This window comes from Nicotiana sylvestris, chromosome 5, assembly GCF_000393655.2.
Source record: "Nicotiana sylvestris chromosome 5, ASM39365v2, whole genome shotgun sequence".
Lineage (NCBI taxonomy): Eukaryota > Viridiplantae > Streptophyta > Magnoliopsida > Solanales > Solanaceae > Nicotiana > Nicotiana sylvestris.
Window position 1 is genome coordinate 38314919 of NC_091061.1, and position 20912 is coordinate 38335830.

Sequence of the window (20912 nt, forward strand, 5' to 3'; positions counted from 1 at the left end):
GCAATACACCTATGTACTTCCCATTTCAGCTGGTTTTCCCCGCTGCAGATCTTTCCCTCGGGATTGTTGAACCCTCCAAAATGACCGTATCTGTCGTACAAGAATGCAAAACTACAAAAACCTTCAGATAATTCTGGGTGGTGTATAACTCTGCGGATCTTCACGGTGTCTAAAAATTTGTGTATGGTCACGGTCCTCGGTGCGATAAGATACTGCTCTTTCATAGGGACTTTGGGACTCCCGATGTACCCTGCCATCTCTTCCAGTGTCGGTGTGAGCTCAAAGTCTGAGAAATGAAATACATTATGTGTTGGGTCCCAGAATGAGATTAGCGCCCTTATAATGTCCCCTCTTGGAATAATGTCCAGTAACCCAACTAAGTTTCCTAAGTACATCTTGACTGTATCTCGCCCTGATTCTTCTAAATCGTTCCACCACATGCATAAGCCTGAAGGGATCCCATTTACAATGGCCTCAAATGAATTCCTACTCGTGCTCATTCTGCACATTTATTAAGGGATTTAGACAAAAGCAAAAATCTTTATTTGACTCATAAACTAATTTTCCTATTTTTTCCTAATTTTTGAGGAAAAGAAAAATTGATTCTTTAAATACAACCTTCTGACTCTTCGGGGATGAAGATTTTAAGGCTGTAGGGATTTAACCAGCCGAAAGGTAAAAAAAACAAAGGTGGCTGCTTATGCAGAGTCAGCCTTTCAGCGCCCCTTTTAGGGAATGTTCGGCTATTTTTGCAACATGGCATAGCCTGACTCTTTATTTATTTTTTGGCATTTTTGTAGATAAATAAATAAATAAAACATTTAAAAACAAGACCTTTTTTTCATGGTAATACAAACTATTGTTTTTTTTAAAAAAAAAATAGGCAATTAATTCTCTACACTGTTACTTCGTCCTTTTTTCTCCACAATTTTCAATATTCCTGATTTTCCAAAGCCGGTAAGCATGAAGTCTAAAGCAAATAAATGCATAAAGCAAACAGGATGCAGCAGGATGGTCTTTACATTTCAGGTTGCTAGTCCTAGACGGACCCAACCCCTGTGTTGAGTCCCCTAAGTCCGATGCAACGTGATGCAAATAAGCGTTTTCCTACTAGTGATCCAGCATGAAGTCATGTTTTACTAAGCTTTAAACTGGGCTTTGTTCTAGACCTGGCTTACCCGAGCGGACAACTCGAGTCGAGGAGGGGGCTACGTACCGGGGACCCGCGGGGTCATCCGGCTTTGTAACTTATCCGAGCCTCTTTCTTATTTCAGGTATTGACACTAACAGAATAGGGAGTCTCGACCAGCGAGCTTCTCTCCGGAGGTAAGAAGAGAAGGGTATCGGCATAGTTTATATACAGTTCACATAATATCAAAGCGGTAAAGGCAATCAATTAGCACATTTAAGCCAAAATATGTAAATAAAATTAAATAAATAAATAAATCCAAATAATAACAATTATTCTAAGCTCGAATTCTTGAACCCTGAGCCAGAGATTCTGGGTTTTACCCTCCCCAGCAGAGTCGCCACAGCTGTCACACCTCCTTTTTCCGCCTCCGCGATGGTACGTAGGAGTTTTTTCCAATTAAAGGACAATTGAATCGGGATTTGTTTGTTTATTTCAGAGTCACCACTTGGGAGATTTAGGGTGTCCCAAGTCACCAATTTTAATCCCGAATCGAGGAAAAGAATGACTCTGTGTTACAGTCCGCGAACCAGAAATCCGGATAAGGAATTCTGTTAACCCGGGAGAAGGTGTTAGGCATTCCCGAGTTCCGTGGTTCTAGCACGGTCGCTCAACTGTTATATTTGGCTTGATTATCTGATTTTATACAAATATGGACTCATGTGCAAGTTTTATCTTTTTACCGCTTTCATTATTATATTTTTTAAAGAATGTGAACATCGTTTAAAAACATGTCTTTGGATTGGGTCACATAAAATGCATCCACGATCCGGAACGTATTTTTATTCAATGTTTTGGGATTTGGATTTGGGTCGCATAAATGCATACCCGTGTTTAAGAATGTATTATTATTATATCGCGCCTAAAGCAATTAGCGATTTATTACTTTGGGGTAGGGCCGTGAAATTTGCTAAAACGACTCCTCCTTAATTCTAAGCAATTAAATGTACATTTATTGAGGGCCCCGCAATCTATACATTTTATTAAGCGAGGCTCATCTCATTTATTTTCCTAAATGGATAAATCTTAAAGCGACTACATTTTGCTATTTAAAATTAGTCTCTAAAATGAATAAAGAAAATCCTAATTAATTACGTTTTTTTTATTATTATTATTTAAGAAAACATGACACGCTAATTGCTTGATTCATACAAATATTGATGAAAAAGGGATTTTATTCTTAATTTCGAAAATTATAAATTAAATAAAAATTCAACAACTAATATTCAAAATAAACAAATATAGCTAGATTAAAACTTAGCATTGTTATTTTTTTAAAAAAATATTATTGAGATTAATTATTCACAATCATTTGAAACTAAATTTAACCATAATTACTAAAGCTTATTAGAAAGTTTATTAGACTTAAACGTTCTTCTAATCTTGCTTAAGCTCAAGTCATGCCTTAATGCCTAATTTACGATGTTTAATTTAAATTCGTGTCTTAGCTAAATTTAGCTACTTGTTCATGATCAACCTATAATCTTGAAGCCTTCATAACTAGTGAATTAACCTATTTTGCCGAACCGATTTATTACAGACTAACTTATGATATTATTTTCTTATTCCAATTATTAATGCGTGTACAAGTGGACAACTGCTAAAAATTTTAAGGCTTCAACACTTCACTTTTGTATTCATGCTTCAAATTCTCAGATTACAAGGTTCAGCCATTCGATTGTGTACCTGATATTTTGAAAGCAAAGAAGTGAGCAAAATCAGTAGAAGCAACAGCAGTGTAAGCAGCAGCACAGCAGATTTAGCGACATAGCACCAACCAATGAAGCCAATAATAACAGTAGTAGACACCCCGTGGCAGAGTTTAAAAAAACCAGGAAATAAACCAAACAGTAACCCAACGGAACAATACTCGACAGTAGAACACTAGGAAATATCCAGCTGAAATCCAACAGCACCAAAAGAACACAGACAGGGGCAAAAGAAAAGAAAAACAGTGGTTTCTGATTTCTCCAACACTCAAATGAAAACTGAAGTTCTTCTATGTAAAGCCTAGCCTTATCCGGATCAACCAATCCACTGACTTAGCAAGGTAATAGCACAGCCTATGATCTCAAAACTAAACTGCCCTTTCCAAATTGGAAGACCAGCCCCAACCTTTTTTCTTTTAAGACTAACATCTTTTTTTTTCTCTCTTTTTCAGTCTGCCTTTTTTCTAAAATCTTTGTCTCTCTTTCAAAAAATCTGTTTTTTAGATAATCTCCCCCCTCTTTTCTTCTCTTTTTTTCTTTTGTCTTCTCCTAGGTATATATAATAACCAAACAGATTAGCCCCCCTTTGAAAAGCTTCACTTACCCGACCAAAATCCCAAAAAATCTGCCCATTTTCAACAAAATCCCACTAAGGAATGCTTTTCCTTATTTTATTCCCTAAATTAAGGCATGATATAAGGGCTTGTCCTCCACTAATATTAAACTAATATATAAACTCTTGTTTTATTAGTGCTTGACTAACGGACCACTAATTTAGTCAATTCTGCCCATTTTCCATTCCCAAAATACCCCTATAATCCTACTGTTATTACTGCCCTCCTAAGACAAACACTATTGTATTACAACTTTTAAAATATGCTTACCTTTTAACAAAGATTTTAAAATTAAAACTGATTTCAAATGTACCCAAACTTATTTCTGATTACTGAAGGGCTAAAATTAGAGATCAATTGGAACAAATGGACTCGGAATTAACTCAATCTAGACTTAACACAACATAGAACTTAACACAATCCCTAAAACTGAAGCTGAAATATGCACATGAATACAAACATCAGGAATGCAAGTTCATTGTTATTAGGATGACAATGCCCTGAAATCAAATGGCCATGGATCAAATATATACAACAAACGTTTGACGAACTTTCTGTTTTAACAAACGAGAGTGAATTAACTGTCGAAACTAATTAATGGACATGCTTATAACAACTGATACCAAACAATCAGACCCCAGACAATTTAGGTAATTCATAGGCAATTTCAGGGGTATTGATAGAAACATAGATTAACTGGAAATTAATCGACGTAACTCATTAATCGATTATACAAGTTATATCACATAACAATCATATCGAACCTAAACAAATGACAGAATTGATCCTACTGAATATGAACAAGGTCAATTAAGCAAAATAAATTTTAAAATAAATACAACAGATAAGCAGATATGTAGAGAAGCAAATACGAAGGAAAGAAAAAAAAAAAGAAAATACCTCATAATAACAGAATTATACGGATCTAGTCTTCGAAACTCTGATTCGGACACTTTGAAATCGAACAGACCTTAGTCGAAGTATTCTCAACTGAAAATACTTCGATTAAGGTCGATTAGACCTCAACCTTCTACTTAATTTGGGCAGATTCCAAGATTTGGGATTTTAGGGTTCTTGAGGGTATGATTTAGGGCTCAACCACTTCTGGTCAGATTCGAACCAAACCAAAGTGAGGTTAGGAGAGTGACTGGTGTGAGTTTAGGGTACATTGGGGTAGGTTTAGGTCATGCTCGAATCTTCGATTGAAGATTCGAGACGCTGTAGGGTGATTCGAGGTGAACAACCAACAGATCTGTAACGAGGGTGGTTAGGGGGTGTTGTGGTGTTAATTAGGGATTGGTTGGTTTGGATCTGAGTTTGGCTCGAATCTTCAAATGAAGATTCGAGAAGCTCTAGGAGGATTCGAGCTAAGTGGTTACCAGATTTGGATAGAGGATGGTCAGGTGGTCTTAGGGTGTTGGTTTGGTGGCCGGCAGCGTAGTTGCCTCCGGGTTTCAGGCGAGGGGGAGCTAGGGCGGCTAGGGTTTGGGGGTATCATCTTAGGGACGATGATGAAAAGGAAGACGAGGGGGGGTTTGGTTAGGGGGCTGGGGTGAGGGATTGAATTTATATAGGGGTGGGGTGGATGGATCCTAGCCGTTGGATCAATTGAGATCAATGGCCTGGATTAATTCATTTAAACAAACGGTGTCGTTTGGTATCTTTGAGAGGCTGGGTTCACCGGGTAAAAGTGGACCGGGTTGTGGGATCGGGTTTGGTCAAAGCTCTCGGGGCCATTGGATCAAAGAATATGGGCGGCTCAGATTGAGCACTTGAAACGGCGTCGTTTCAAACCAAACCAGGGCTGCACTGAACCGTTTGATTTGTTCGATCAACGGCTCAGATTGAAGGATGACGAAACAGGGTAGTTTCATCATCCTACTACGTCGTTTTGTTAGTTTTTGAGACCAACTGGTTTGGATTGGGTCAGGGATGAGTTTTGGGCCTGAATTTCTCCTGGCCCAGTCCGAATTTCCTTTACATTTACCCATTTTCCATTTTTCTTTAATTACAAAAATTAAACAAAAATCCTAAATAAATCGTAAAAATCAAAAAATAAAATTACACACATATTATTTAGCACCTATAATAATTATTACTCAAATTAAACAAAATCAACACATTGGCAAGAAACACATATGCATATTTTTTGTGATTTTCTTTCTTTATGGTTTATAATTTCCTAAATATATTATTTTATATTATCCTTTTATATAAACCCGTGATTAATTAATTATGAAAATGCAACATTAATTCCTAAATGCACATGTACCTATATTACTATTTTTCTGTATTTTTCCTTAATTAGAATAAAATGCACATGCACATACGAAATGTCACGAAAATTCAAAAATTGCATACAAAGAAAAATTATTTGTGATTTCTTTTGGAGTAGTTATCGTGAAGCAAAAATCACGTGCTCACAGTAGTCTGTGAGCTAGTGACACCAGACTCTGGGTAGCATTTTGATTCAAACTTCCGCACTTTTGGTTTTCAGTTGCTTTAGATTTAAAGTCTTCTGCTTAGATTTTGTCTCGTTTATTATATTGTTTGAAAGAAAGCAGGAAAGGAGTTTTAAATATTTGACTTGTCTAGCTCCGATAGTAGGCGCCATCACGACACCCAATGGTGGGAAATCCGGGTCGTGACAAGTTGGTATCAGAGCACTAGGTTACTTAGGTCTCACAACTCACGGACAAGCTCAGTAGAGTCTGAGGGATCGGTACGGAGACGTCTGTATTTATCCCGCAGAGGCTACTGAGTTAGGAAAACTTCACCTTGTTCATTCTTGTCGTGCGATTCTGTTTCTCAAGTGCTGATTGTCTTTCCACTCTGTTCTTTCGCAGATGGCGAGGACACGTGCTTCCTCTTCTACCGCGCAACAGCCTGAGCCCCCAGCAGCAGCCCCTATTAGGGGCAGAGGGCGAGGCCGAGGCCATGCCAGATGCCGAGGCCGGGGCAGAGCTCAGCCCCGAGCAGCATTTCCAGCGACGGAGCCTCAGGTCGATTTTGAGGAGGAGGTTCCGGCCCCAGCTGTTCCAGTGGGCCCAGCTCAGGTCCTAGAGGGTTTCATAGCCACTCCACTGCTTCAGGACGCTTTGGTCCGACTGGTAGGCTTTATGGAGGGCATTTCTAGAGCGGGTTTGCTTCCCGTATCTCCAGCCACATCTCAGGCTGGGGGAGGAGTTCAGACTCCCGATACTCATACTCCAGAGCCGGTAGCTCCTCAGGCTCAGGTTCCAGCAGTTCAGCCAGCTGTGGCAGTTCAGCCAGCTGTGGCAGCCCAGCCAGGTATTGCGGCTCAGTCCAGCTATGGTGCGGCTATGTCTATGGATGCTTTGTGGAGGCTTGATCGTTTCACCAAGCTCTTCACAACCACATATAGTGGCACCCCCTCAGAGGATGCTCAGGATTTCATATTCAGCTGTCATGAGGTTCTACGGACTCTGGGCATTGTAGAGACCAATGGGGTCGACTTTGCCACTTTTCACCTGGCAGGATCCGCCAAGACTTGGTGGAGGGATTTCTGTTTAGCCAGGCCAGCAGGGTCACCATCATTGACCTGGGATCAGTTTTCAAAGTTATTTCTTGGGAAGTTTCTTTCAGTTACTCAGCGAGATGCTCTTCGCGGGCAGTTTGAGTGTCTCTAGCAGGGTCCTATGACGGTCACCCAGTATGAGACCCGGTTCATTGATCTTGCTCGTCATGTCATTGTGATACTCCCCACCGATAGAGAGAGGGTGCGGAGGTTTATTGATGGGTTGGCCCAGCCAATCCGTGTTCAGATGGCCATGAGTGCCGGTAGTGAGATTTCATTTCAGGAGGCGGCAGATGGTGCCCACTGGATAGAGATGGCACTGGCTCATGGAGGTGGTCATGGGTCTAATAAGAGGCCCCGTCATTCTGGTAGATTCAGTGGTACCTAGTCTGGAGGTAGGGATTCTTATGGTAGAGGCCATCCTTCGAGGCCCTTTCAGTCAGCTCTCCAGGCTTCTCATGGTACACCAGGTGGTCGTGGTTCTCAGCCGCAGTATTCTGACCAGCAGCTCTTCAGTTCACCATCAGCACCTATCAGTGCACCACCACTTCGTTATTCTCAGCAGCCGAGGGCTTGTTATACTTGCGGCGATGTGAGTCACATTGCCAGATACTGCCCTCGAGCTTCCAGCAGCTCGCAGCAGCAGGGTCATCGCCCGATGATCCAGGTACCAGTTTCCCCACAACCTGCCCAGCCAGCTAGAGGCGGGGGTAGAGGACATAGAGGTGGAGGTAGAGGTCTTAGAGGTGGAGCTCAGACCGCTAGAGGTAGGGGTCAACCAGCAGAAGATCGTCCCAGGGAGGTGGGGCCCAGCCCCGTTGTTATGCTTTGCCAGCCAGGCCAGAGGCTGAGTCATCAGATGCTGTGATTACAGGTACTATTCTGGTCTGTGATAGGGATGCTTCTGTGCTATTTGATCCCGGATCTACGTATTCATATGTGTCGTCCTATTTTGCACCCTATTTGGTTATGCCTAGTGACTCGTTGAGTATTCCTGTTTATGTGTCAACACCGGTGGGTGATTCTATTGTGGTCGACCAAGTTCATCGTTCTTGTATCGTAGTGTTTGGGGGTCTTGAGACCCGTGTTGATTTGTTGCTTTTGGACATGGTCGACTTCGATGTTATATTGGGGATGGATTGGTTATCCCCGTACCATGCTATGTTGGATTGTCATGCCAAGACCGTAACCTTAGCCTTACCGAATTTAACCCGTTTAGAGTGAAGGGGGACTTCTGGTCACTGTACCCGCAGTGTTATCTCATATGTGAAAGCTCGGCGTATGGTAGAGAAGGGATGTTTGGCCTACTTGGCGTCCCTTCTATTGATTCTGTGCCAGTTGTTCGGGAGTTTCCTAAGTTTTTCCCTTCAAACTTGTCGGGTATGCCGCCCGACAGGGATATCGACTTTTGTATTGATTTGGCCCCGGGCACTCAGCCCATTTCTATCCCGCCATATCGTATGGCCCCGCCGGAGTTGAAAGAATTAAAGGAACAGCTACAGGATTTGCTTGAGAAAGGTTTCATTAGACCCAGTATTTCACCTTGGGGTGCGCCGGTGTTGTTTGTTAAGAAAAAGGATGGTTCGATGAGAATGTGCATCGATTACCGGCAATTGAACAAGGTTACAATTAAGAATAAGTATCCACTGCCGAGGATCGACGATTTATTCGACCAGCTTCAGGGTGCGAGGGTGTTTTCAAAGATAGATTTGAGATCTGGCTACCACCAGCTGAGGATTAGGGCGTCTGATGTCCCTAAGACAGCATTTCGCACTCGGTATGGGCACTATGAGTTTTTGGTCATGTCATTTGGATTGACTAATGCCCCAGCAGCGTTCATGGAGTTGATGAACCGAGTGTTCGGGCCTTATTTGGACTTGTTCGTGATAGTCTTCATTGACGATATTCTTATATACTCCCGCAGTCAGGAGGAGCATAAACAGCACCTCAGAGTGGTCCTTCAGACCCTAAAGGATAGTCAGTTGTATGCTAAGTTCTCAAAGTGCAAGTTTTGGTTGAGTTCGGTCGCATTCCTGGGTCATGTCGTATCAGCAACAGGTATTCAGGTAGACCCGAAGAAGATAGAGTCAGTCAAGAACTGGCCTCGACCAGCTTCAGCTACAGATATTCGGAGTTTCCTAGGATTAGCAGGTTACTACCGTTGGTTCGTGGAGGGGTTTTCATCCACTGCCGCCCTTATGACCAGATTGACCCAGAAGGGTGTCCAGTTCAGGTGGTCGGACGAGTGTGAGGCGAGCTTCCAGAAGCTCAAGAAGGCTCTGACTACGGCACCGGTATTGGTTCTGCCCACAGGTTCAGGGCCATATACGGTCTATTGTGATGTGTCTCGTATTGGGCTTGGTGCAGTGTTGATGCAGTTTGGGTCATTGTTGATAGGCTGACCAAGTCAGTGTATTTTGTTCCTGTTGTAGCCACCTATTCGTCCGAAAGGTTAGCCGAGATTTATATCAGGGAGATTGTTCGCCTTTATGGGGTGCCGCTATCTATCATTTCGGATCGGGGTATGCAGTTTACCTCGCATTTCTGGAGAGCGGTTCAGCAAGAGTTGGCACCTAGGTTGAGTTGAGTACAACATTTCATCCCCAGACGGATGGTCAGTCCGAGAGGACTATTCATATTCTTGAGGACATGCTCCGAGCCTGTGTCATTGATTTTGGAGGCTCGTGGGACCAGTTTTGCCTTTAGTAGAGTTCGCCTACAATAACAGCTACCAGTCCAGCATTCAGATGGCTCCGTATGAGGCATTGTATGGTAGGCGATGTCGGTCTCCAGTTGGATGGTTTGAGCTGGGAGAGGCTCGATTATTGGGTACGGATCTGGTTCAGGAAGCCTTGGACAAGGTCAGGATTATTCAGGATAGACTTCGTACAGCTCAATCCAGACAGAAGAGTTATGCAGACCGCAAGGTCAGAGATGTTGCTTTCATGGTTGGTGAGCGGGTATTGCTTCGTGTATCGCCTATGAAGGGCGTGATGAGATTTGGGAAGAAGGGCAAGCTCAGCCCTAGGTTCATCGGTCCATTTGAGATTCTTGATCGTGTGGGAGAGGTGGCTTATAGACTTGCCTTGCCACCTAGCTTGTCAGCTGTGCATCCCGTGTTTCATGTATCTATGCTCCGGAAGTATCGCGGAGATCCATCGCACGTGTTAGATTTCAGCACTGTCCAATTGGACAAGGATCTGTCATATGAGGAGGAGCCGGTGGCTATTCTAGACCGGCAGGTTCGACAGTTGAGGTCGAAGAGTTTTCCTTCGGTGCGTGTTTAGTGGAGAGGTCAGCCTCTTGAGGCATCGACCTGGGAGTCCGAGTCCGATATGCAGAGCCGTTATCCTCATTTATTTCCCGACTCAGGTACTTCTTTCTTTTGTCCGTTCGAGGACGAACGGTCATTTTAGAGGTCCCGTAGTTCTTCCTTGTTCCGCGCTTTCGAGGCCTTGAAAACCTCGCTTTTAGTTGCCTCGATTGGCGTGCGCAGTTCGGGCGCGTAGCCGGAAAGTTTTTATGTTAGAATATGTGAATTATGTGAAACATTTGATGAATTTTGGTATTAATATGCATAATGTTGACTTCGGTCAACATTTTGGGTAAACGGACCCGGACCTGTGATTCGACGGTCCCGGAGGGTCCGTAGAAAAATATGGGACTTGGGCGTGTGCCCGGAATCAAATTCTGAGGTCCCAAGCCCGAGAAATGAATTTTTGAAAGAAATTGTTTTTCTGAAATTTGATATGAAAATTTGAAATGAAAAAGGGGTTAGAAAATATAGGTATCGGGCTCGTATTTTGGTTCCGACGCCCGGTACAAGTCTTAAATATGTGTTAAGCACTATCTGTAAAGTTTGGCTAAAAACGGACGTCATATGACGTGTTTCGGACTAAAAATGGAGAATTTGAGTTATGAAAGTTGAAGAAAGAAAATCATGTGTTTGAGGCTTGATCCTATGTATATGATGTTATTTTGGCGATTTGATCGCACGAGTAAGTCCGTAAGATGTTTTTAAGGTTGTGTGCATGTTTGGTTTGGAGCCCCGAGGGCTCAGGTGAGTTTTGAATGGGGCCCGGGAGGTCTCGGACTTAAGAAAATGCAGGTTCAGGTGTTGCAGACACCAGCGCGGCCGCGGTCATTTCCGCGCGGTCCGCGCTGGAGCCGCGCGGTCGCGATGCCTTTCTGTGCGGTTCGCGTGGCTGAGTCTGAGAGCTAGGGTTTCAGGTCAACCAGCGCGGTCGCGCACCAAAACAGTGCGGTCCCGCTGGAAGGGTTCAGAGAAGCCCCAATTTTTCTCCCACTCGGTGCGGCCGCAACACATTTTTGTGCGGTCCGCGCCAGGTCCTCAGAAAGGTATACAAGTTCGGAAAATCTCAGTCATTTTTCACTTTTCGAATGCCTTTCAGTGCGGTCCGCGTGGCTGAGTCTGAGGGCTAGGTTTCAGGTCAACCAGCGTGGCCGCGCACCAAAACAGTGCGGTCCTGCTAGAAGGGTTCAGAGAAGCCCCAATTTTTCTCCCACTCGGCGCGGCCGCAATACATTTTTGTGTTGTCCGCGCCAGGTCCTCAGAAAGGTATACAAGTTCGGAAAATCTCAGTCATTTTTCACTTTTCAAAAACCCAAAACCTAAGAGGCGATTTTCCCAACAACTTTTCTTCCCCAAAACGATTGGTAAGTGATTTCTAACTTAATTTCTTTATTCCTTAACATCTTTTAACATAATTTCAACTTCAAATCAAAGATTTTCATGGGGAAAATTGGGTGTTTTGGGTAGAACCTAGGTTTTCTACAAATTGAGAAGTTGGACCTCAATTTGGGGTCCGATTTAAAAACAAATCATATATTGGGATTCATGGGGGAATGGGTAACCGGGTTTTGGTCCGAACCTCGAGTTTCGACCACGTGGGTCCGGGGGTATTTTTGACCTTTTTGGGAAAAACCTTGAAAAATCTATTTTCATGCATTGGGGATGATTCATTTAGTAATTATTAATGTGATTAAGTAACTTATGACTAGATTCGAGCGGATTGGTGGTGGAATCAAGAGGTAAAGCTATACTAGAAGCGTGAGTTGAGTTTGGAGCATTCGAGGTAAGTGTTTGTTCTAACTTTGGCTTGAGGGAATAGGATTAGGATGATATTTGCTACTTGCTAATGTGGAGTACGGTGTATAGGCATGGTGACGGTTATCTATGCACCGGAGTCTAGCATGACCGTGAGTCTTGATTGCTTTTAATTCGAATAATGTGACACAAGCTCCTTGTTTATTTGATAAGTTTCATATAATGTGAACGGTTGAGGAAGAATGATTTAAAAGGAGAATGTGTTGTGAATACTCCCTTGCCGGGATGTGTAGACTGATATATATATTCTCCCTTGTCGGGATATTTTGGGCTGTTAGCTGTACCCTTGCCGGGTTAAAGGTATTGAGTTGTTATTCTCCCCTGAAGGGGTCTACTATATGAAGTCAGATATTATGAACTATATTATGGGATCGTGTGGCACGCCGTCCACTTATATATGATATTATGGGATCGTGTGGCACGCCGTCCACTTATATATGATATTATGGGATCGTGTGGCACGCCGTCCACTTATATATGATATTATGGGATCGTGTGGCACGTCGTCCACTTATATATGATATTATGGGATCGTGTGGCACGCCGTCCACTTATATATGATATTATGGGATCGTGTGGCACGCCGTCCACTTATATATGATATTATGGGATCGTGTGGTACGCCGTCCACTTATATATATATATATATTCACTTATATATATATATATATACATCATGGGAACCGGAGTCTCTTCTGCTTATTTCCGATATTTCATTTTTATCTGTTACTCCCCGATAGCATGTCCCCTCCCAGTTTTACTTTGTATTATCTTGTTATTATTTTCTTGCACTTGTTGTATATATATATCTGTACAGGTTAATTGTGATAGGTACTGTCTAGCCTTGTCACTACTTCGCCGGGGTTAGGCCAGGCACTTACCAGCACATGGGGTCGGTTGTGTTGATGCTACACTCTGTGCATTTTTGGTGCACAGATCAGGGAGCAGTTTACGGACCGCAGCAGTAGGACTTCTGGGAGCTATCTTCAGTCCAGGGACTCTCGAGGTAGCCTAGCTGGCGTTCGCAGGCCGAAGTCCCTTTTCATGTTTTTCTTTGTTTGTTTATCTTGTATCAGACAAACATGATGTATTTTCCCTTGAGACATTAATTGTAGTATTCTATAGTAGTCCGTGAGCTAGTGACACCAGACTCTAGGTAGCATTTTGGTTCAAACTTCCGCACTTTTGGTTTTCAGTTGCTTTAGATTTAAAGTCTTCCGCTTAGATTTTGTCTCGTTTATTATATTGCTTGAAAGAAAGCAGGAAAGGTGTTTTAAATATTTGGCTTGTCTAGCTCTGATAGTAGGCGCCATCACGACACCCGATGTGGGAAATCCGGGTCGTGACAATATTTTATATGATATGGATCGGGCTGCGCGCCACAGCAGATATATATATTATACATATTATGGATCGGACTGCACGCCACATCAATTACTTATATGGATCGGGATGCACGCCGCAACAATTATAAAGCGCTTGGGCTGAAGGATCCCCTCCGGAGTCTGCACACCCCCAGTGAGCGCAGTCGGCTATTATTATTATGGATCGGGCTGTACGCCACAGCGATATGCGAATCGGGCTGCACGCCGCAGCGGTATATATATGTATATATTTTGATTCAGTTATCGTGAGAAGTATATGAATTGACAACTAAGGATAAGAACGAATAAATGAACTGAACTGCTTGAGGAGCTGATTTATGCTGATTATATATGTTTTACCTGGTTTAAAGAATTTCACATGATTTCCTTACCCACAGAGGTTTAAATGATTTTACTGTTTTGATATAGAACTGCTTAGTGCCTTTACGTGATTTCATACTATCAGCCATTATTTATTGTTATTACTCACTGAGTCGGAGTACTCACATTAATCCCTGCACCATGTGTGCAGATTCAGGTATAGCAGAGTTCGCACTTGAGCGCTGATTCCTTCCAGGCTTGGCAGTGATTTGGAGTTACGAGGTAGCTGTTGACGTCCGCAGCCCCTTGTCTCTCTTATCCTCTATCATTTATGTTTTCTTTAGACTGTTGTATCGGATCCCGTACTTTGTAGACCTATAGCAGATTCTATAGTAGCTCATGACTTGTGACACCCCGGTTTGGGCTGTGTCGGGATGGTTCCTGCTGTTATTATCGTTAAATTCCGCAATTTATGAGCATTATATTATATGTTATTACTGTTTATGATGATTAACTGTTTAAAAGAGTTATTCTCTTTTGGTCTGGCTGGCCTTGTCTCCATAAGAGGCGCCATCACGACCGGGTTCGGGGATTGGATCGTGACAGAATTGGACTTCTTTTCCTCTTGAAAAATGAAGTAGAGAATTCTTTTATAACCTCTTCTTTTATCTGCTTAGGAAATGTTAAATTCCTACCTACACCATTACTGTTTGAAAAACATGCCATTGCCAATTCATAGTCCAATTCTTTCCATTACCATCAACCTTGTCACTCTCAATTAAACTTTTTTTCCTCTTGAAAAATGAAGTAGAGAATTCCTCTGTAACGTCTTCTTTTATCTGCTTAGGAAATGTTAAATTCCTACCTACACCATAACTGTTTGAAACACATGCCATTGCCTTCTCATCATCATTGTCGCTAATGAGAACAACAATTGATCAAAGACACATCCTGTCGGGTACTGTATCTAAGATATTCTCTGTATCCAAGTTCATCCCGAGTAATAGTACCACAAGGATAATCACCAAAGCCACGAGACAGCTTTATGTTGCCAATGAAGCAAGATGAGCTATTCAATGAGACTCGTATTGTAAAGAAGAAGAAAGAGACTGATCCAGAAAGGTGGGTCGAGGGTCGAGCCTCGACTATACATGTAAGTTTTTTACTTTTCATTAAGTATTTTGATTTACTTTTATATAAATTTTGAAATACTAATTCAATATAATTTTTCTTATAGGTTCGCTTCACAGCTGATGTGGGGGAATTCATACGCAGTCAGCCACCTAATGAGTCGGGCGAGGCAATCCAACTTTCCGACGAGGATGCTGAAAGAACACTCCTTGAGTACTTTATATACTTTGAACTAGACAATAGAACCAGTTTTCGAATGGGCTTGTAATAAGCGTTAACTTAGTTTTGTTAGCTTAATGTGTTAGTTCTATTGAACTTTATACTTTGTTGCTTTTTATTGTTGTTGTCGGCATAAAATGCCTGTTTAGGATTTTTGGTAAGCTGGCAGGTGGTGTAGCTGCCAAAACAGGCAGTTTCTGCCAAAAATATACCAAGAAAAGCGACCAAATTTGATCGGTAGTTGGTCGTTTTTCCCTTAAAAAACAATTTTCTGGGCAATAGCGACCAACCTTGGTCGCTATTTAATCCAGATTTCTCAAAAGCGACCAACTTTGGTCGCTATACCATTTATAAAAAAAACTAATTTCTGGAAATATAGCAACCAAAGTTGGTCGCTTATAATTAAAAAAAAATATTTCTTGAAGTTAGCGACCAACTTTGGTCGCTTATTTTTTAAAAAAAAATAATTAAAAAAATTAATAAAAAATGACCAATCTTGGTCTCTATTTTTCAGATTTTAAAATATAATATTTGGATTAGAGACCAAAGTTGGTCGCTTTTTTATGATTAATAATAAATAAAAAAACGTATTTTACATTTAGAGACCAACTTTGGTCGCCAAAATTATATTATTAAAATAATAAAGCGACCAAAGTTGGTCGCTATAGTCTTTACCCGGAATATTTGGTCCTTTTACCTTAGAGACCAAAGTTGGTCGCTAATTAACGACCAACTTTGGTCCCTAAAATAAATGGACCAACAATATTGCAACCAGGCATATTTGGTCGCTTTTTGGTCGCTTTTAGGCCTATAAGCGATCAACTTTGATCGCTTTTTGTGATCACTTTTTACCGAATTTCTAGTGGTAAAAATAGCAACCTTTACTTTTAAGAAGAGTGAAATAGGAAAGCTAGGGGCACTCAATTGTTTATAATGAAAACAAAAAAAGAAAACAAGAAGGGATTGGATGATCTTGGTGGGAACTTTTTGTCTGCCACGGGACATGCATTGTGGTGATCGTTCCACCATGAAAAAGGTCAAAGATAATGACTTCCAATTCAAATCCATTTATATTTATTTCAAAATTTGTGGCAAAGAAATTTTTTACTTGGTTGCCTTTGTATTAGTAACTTGTGGAGATCATAATGCAAGTATTGTTTTTTAGTAATGAAAGGATTATTATGCAATGACTAATAATGAAGGGATTATTATATATGCAAGGACAAAAATGCTATTTTTAAGACAAAGAAAAATAGCATTTTTGGTCGTATCTTTGTCTTAAAATAGCATTTTTTTCCTTAAAAAATGATGTTTTAAATCTTATTTATAGTCTGTTTGGCCCGGCTTCTCCGAGGCCAAAAGCACTTTGTTTTCTTTCAAAAAAGTAATTTTTTTCCAAAGTTAAAGTATTTGGCCAAGCTTTTAGAAGAAAAAAATACTTTTGAGTAGAAACAGAAGCAGTTTTGGAGAAACAGAAAAAAACAGCTTCGCTCCGAAAGTACTTTTGAGAAAAATATATTTAAAAACACTTTTAAAAGCTTGGTCAAATACTAATTGTTGCTCAAGGTACTTAGAAGCTTGACCCTATTAATTTCATTCAATAAATTTCTATGAGACTATGTTAACTTTGTGCATTACTCCTCCATTTATATATTACTATGAAACGAGTCAGTTTCCAAGACTATTCCAATGCTAGTCCTATCATCAATTTACAGTATCATTGCCCATATCTTTCATATGGGAAAAAGGTTAGTCACGTTTATATTCGTTTCTATTTTCCGTCTAAAATTGTTCCTACCATTAAAAAAGTAGATAAAATTACCTTCAATCCTAACGAATTTCTAACATGGCAATAAGACCCCTTACTTAAACTGCCAACTGGGCAATTATCAACCATAACGGTTGGGGGAAAAAATAATTTACTCAATTTACTCAACTGGGCAATTATCAACCCTAACGGATCTCTTCTCTTTCTATGACTGTCATGTGGCTTAATTTTAGTTTTTAATTCTTAATCCAAGCTCTTTATTCCTCATACGAGAACAACAACCCAGTAGAATCTCACAAGTGGAGTTTGGGGAGGGTAGAGTGTAAGAAGACCTTACCCCTACTCCAAGAGAGACTGTTTTCGATAGACCATCGGCTCAACCCTCCTACGAGCATCTTCCTTATTTTTACCACAAATCAGTTATCTCCCTCCCTCCATAGAAGACTTCCCTTTTCCTTCGCCACTGCTATAGTTGGTGTCTCTTACCCTACCATCCTACCCTCCCCGGCCCCTTATCATCCACGCCGTTTCTCTTTCTCCTCTATCGTCGTTATTATCGTTGTTGTCAAATAAACCTTACCTCCTACGGTAAAGAACCAATTAACAAATCCAAATTTAAATAAAACTAAGCAAGAATCTAGAAAATGGAGAAATCTAATAGCTTGGAATGAAATTTCCATTGCCCTATCTTCTATTTCAAAAAAGTAGCGGCCATTGTAGGCTATGTTTGAACCTCTCTCTTCCATTAATTTAACTTTTTTACAAACCCAACAAATTTTTGAATATTTAAGACAAAGATACGATAAACTAAAAAATTCAACAAAGTATTGAATAACTTTCTTTCCTTTTTATTATTTTTCACTTGAGCAATGTTGAGCTAAAATTTCCATAGTCTAACCTATGGGTTCTAAGAAAGATGAGAGGTGGCCACTAGCCATTAATGGGCACGGGTCTTTAAAATTTGGGTTGATAATTGCCTGGTTGGCAGTTTAAGTGACGGGTCTCATTGCCACGTTGGAAATCTGTTAGGGTTGGAGGTGATTTTATCTACTTTGTTAACGGTAAGGATAATTTTAGACGGAAAATAGAAACGAGTATAAACATGACTAATTATCCAACGTACAGGATTTGGCTTCTTTCCCCTTTCATATTAAACAAGTCCAGTTTATATTACTAGTTGAATCTTATCACGTCAATTTTACGACTTAACTTTAATTTCGTACACATATTAATTAGCACGGCTGTTTACCTTAATAAACAACACTTTATGCACCAGTTACCAATATTACTTTGTTTACCTCTTAGGTATACTTAAGCCATGCCAAACATATACGCCCTAAATATTGGTCTACTCCTCGTTTTTCCTTTCATTTTTTGGCACTGATAAGTAGGAGTGGGCGTTCGGTATTTCGGTTCGGTATGTAAGAATTTTGGTTCGGTATTTGGTTTATCAATTGTGTATACCAAATACCATACCAAAATATTTCGGTACGGTTTGGTATTTATTATTTTGGTTCGGTACGGTTTCGATTTAACAATCAATGAATAATCAATGCTAAATTGCTAAATGCTAACGCCTAACCTAACAGTGCACAACTGCACATGCAGTCATGCACAATTGGAAGAGGAATCACAAATGCAGTGTTTTCACAATCGAATTTCTAAAGTGTTTGCACTTTGCACAACTGCACAATGTGCACAACTGCACAACTGCACATGGCTCATGGCTGAAAGCCTGAAACAAGAATAACATATTATTCTGCAGACAACAACTTCACAATCTGGCAACTGCAGATGCAAACTTGCACGCCAGATCTGGCAATCAACTTAATAGTTAACACTTAACACTCACAGTGCAATAAAAACACAGTCCAAACTTAAACACATGGCAGCTGAACACTTAAACTGTTAAACAGTTAAACTGCAGATGCTAACTTGCACAACTGCAGTCTGCAGATGCTAAATCCAGTGCAATAAAAACACAGTCCAACAAATGCAGTGTTTGCACAATCGAAATTCTAAAGTGTTTGCACTTTGCACAACTGCACAATGTGCACAACTGCACATGGCTCATGGCTGAAAGCCTGAAACAAGAATAATATATTATTCTGCAGACAACAACTTCACAATCTGGCAACTGCAGATGCAAACTTGCACGCCAGATCTGGCAATCAACTTAATAGTTAACACTTAACACTCACAGTGCAATAAAAAGTTAAAAACACAGTCCAAACTTAAACACATGGCAGCTGAACACTTAAACTGTTAAACAGTTAAACTGCAGATGCTAACTTGCACAACTGCAGTCTGCAGATGCTAAACCCAGTGCAATAAAAACACAGATTCTTCTCTTCTCTAATCCAATCTTGAACACAAATAAGAGCTTGCACACATTTAGTAGTCAATGAACTCCTAAATGAATCAAGAATACGGCCACCAGTGCTAAACGCGCATTCCGACGCCACACTAGAAATTGGAATTGCCAACACATCACGAGCCAACTCCGAAAGAATAGGAAATCTAGGAGCATGTGTTTTCCACCAACTCAAGATATCAAATTCTTCACTAAAAGGCTCTTGTTCTTCACTAATGTATTTATCCAACTCCGATTTAGCACCCCCACTTCCATTGTCTTCCTTTTGTTTCTTTAAGCTAAGCTTAGTCCTAATTTTTGATGCACTTATAACACTCCCACTAGGTGTATTAGATGTGTTGTTAGATGAAGTAGAACTAGATGGACATTGAGGACAAGATTCGGTTGAATACTTTTTTAGATACTCTCCAAACAAAGAATTCATATAAGCATACACCTCAGCATTTATTTTCTTCCCTTTTTCCTCCCCAAAAAGTTCTTCAAGTGCTCCCTCAACATATTCAAATTTGTTACGTGGATCCAAGACGGAAGCAATAAAAATCATTTTATTCATCTTTTCAGGTTCACCCCAATACTTCTTGAACTTTTCTTGCATTTGCTCAGTCATTTTTCTCAAATGCCCATCCTCACTAGCTAAACACATTTTCAAATGACAATAAAGTTCAGATACATCCTCAAAATGAGAATTACAAGTGATATAACGTGAACCTGAAACCTTTTTAGTTAGCTGGTGAAATCTTGCAAGAAACTCTATACATTCCTCACATTCACCCAATCATCAGATTCAAGAGGACCTGCATTACCACCATCTTCACAAAGATGAGAACATTGATATGCAGAAAATCCATCATAAAAAAGATGCAACTTGTCAAAGGCTTTTTCAAATTGTTGTGTTGTATCCAACATCAAATAGGTGGAATTCCACCTGGTAGGAACATCCAAACACAACGTTTTGGTACATTCTACCTTTACATGTGCACAACACTGTTTAAACTTTAAGGCCCTTGCAGGCGAAGATCTCACATACCTCACAATATTTCTAACACGTGTCACAGAAACATCAAGTTCTTTCAAACCATCTTGCACAATTAGATTTAGTATATGAGCCATGCATCTCACATGAAGATGTTTACCAATCATCATATTAGTTTTCCACATATCTAACTGTTTAGACAATTCTTTGACAGTTACATCATTTGAAGAAGCATTGTCCACAGTAATAGTGAAAACCTTGTCTAATTTCCATTCAAGCAAACAATCCCTAATAGCTTTAGCCATCTCTTCACCCTTATGACTAGTGATAGGGCAAAAATTAAGTATTCTTTTATGCAACTTCCAATCCCTATCAATGAAGTGGGCTGTCAAACACATATAATTTATTCTTTGTAATGAAGTCCAAGTGTCTGTTGTTAGGCAAATTTTTGGTTGTGCTTCTCTCAAAGAACTTTTTAGATTTTGCCTCAATTCACCGTAAACTTCATAACAATTCCTTGTTATTGTTCTATGAGAAGGAATACGAAATAGTGGTTGTGTTTTTCTCATAAACTTTTTAAAGCC

The 20912-nt window shown here is 40.5% G+C and overlaps 1 long non-coding RNA gene across 1 annotated transcript in view; it reads right to left on the reverse strand.

The window, feature by feature from the left end:
* Positions 1 to 2800: 2800 nt before the first annotated feature.
* The window catches only part of LOC138891061 (uncharacterized), a 42617-nt gene continuing 24505 nt past the window's right edge, over positions 2801 to 20912 (reverse strand). Inside the window, exon 3 of the long non-coding RNA XR_011407374.1 lies at positions 2801 to 2875. This is a non-coding gene — a long non-coding RNA (uncharacterized lncRNA). The remainder of the gene's footprint in view (positions 2876 to 20912) is intronic.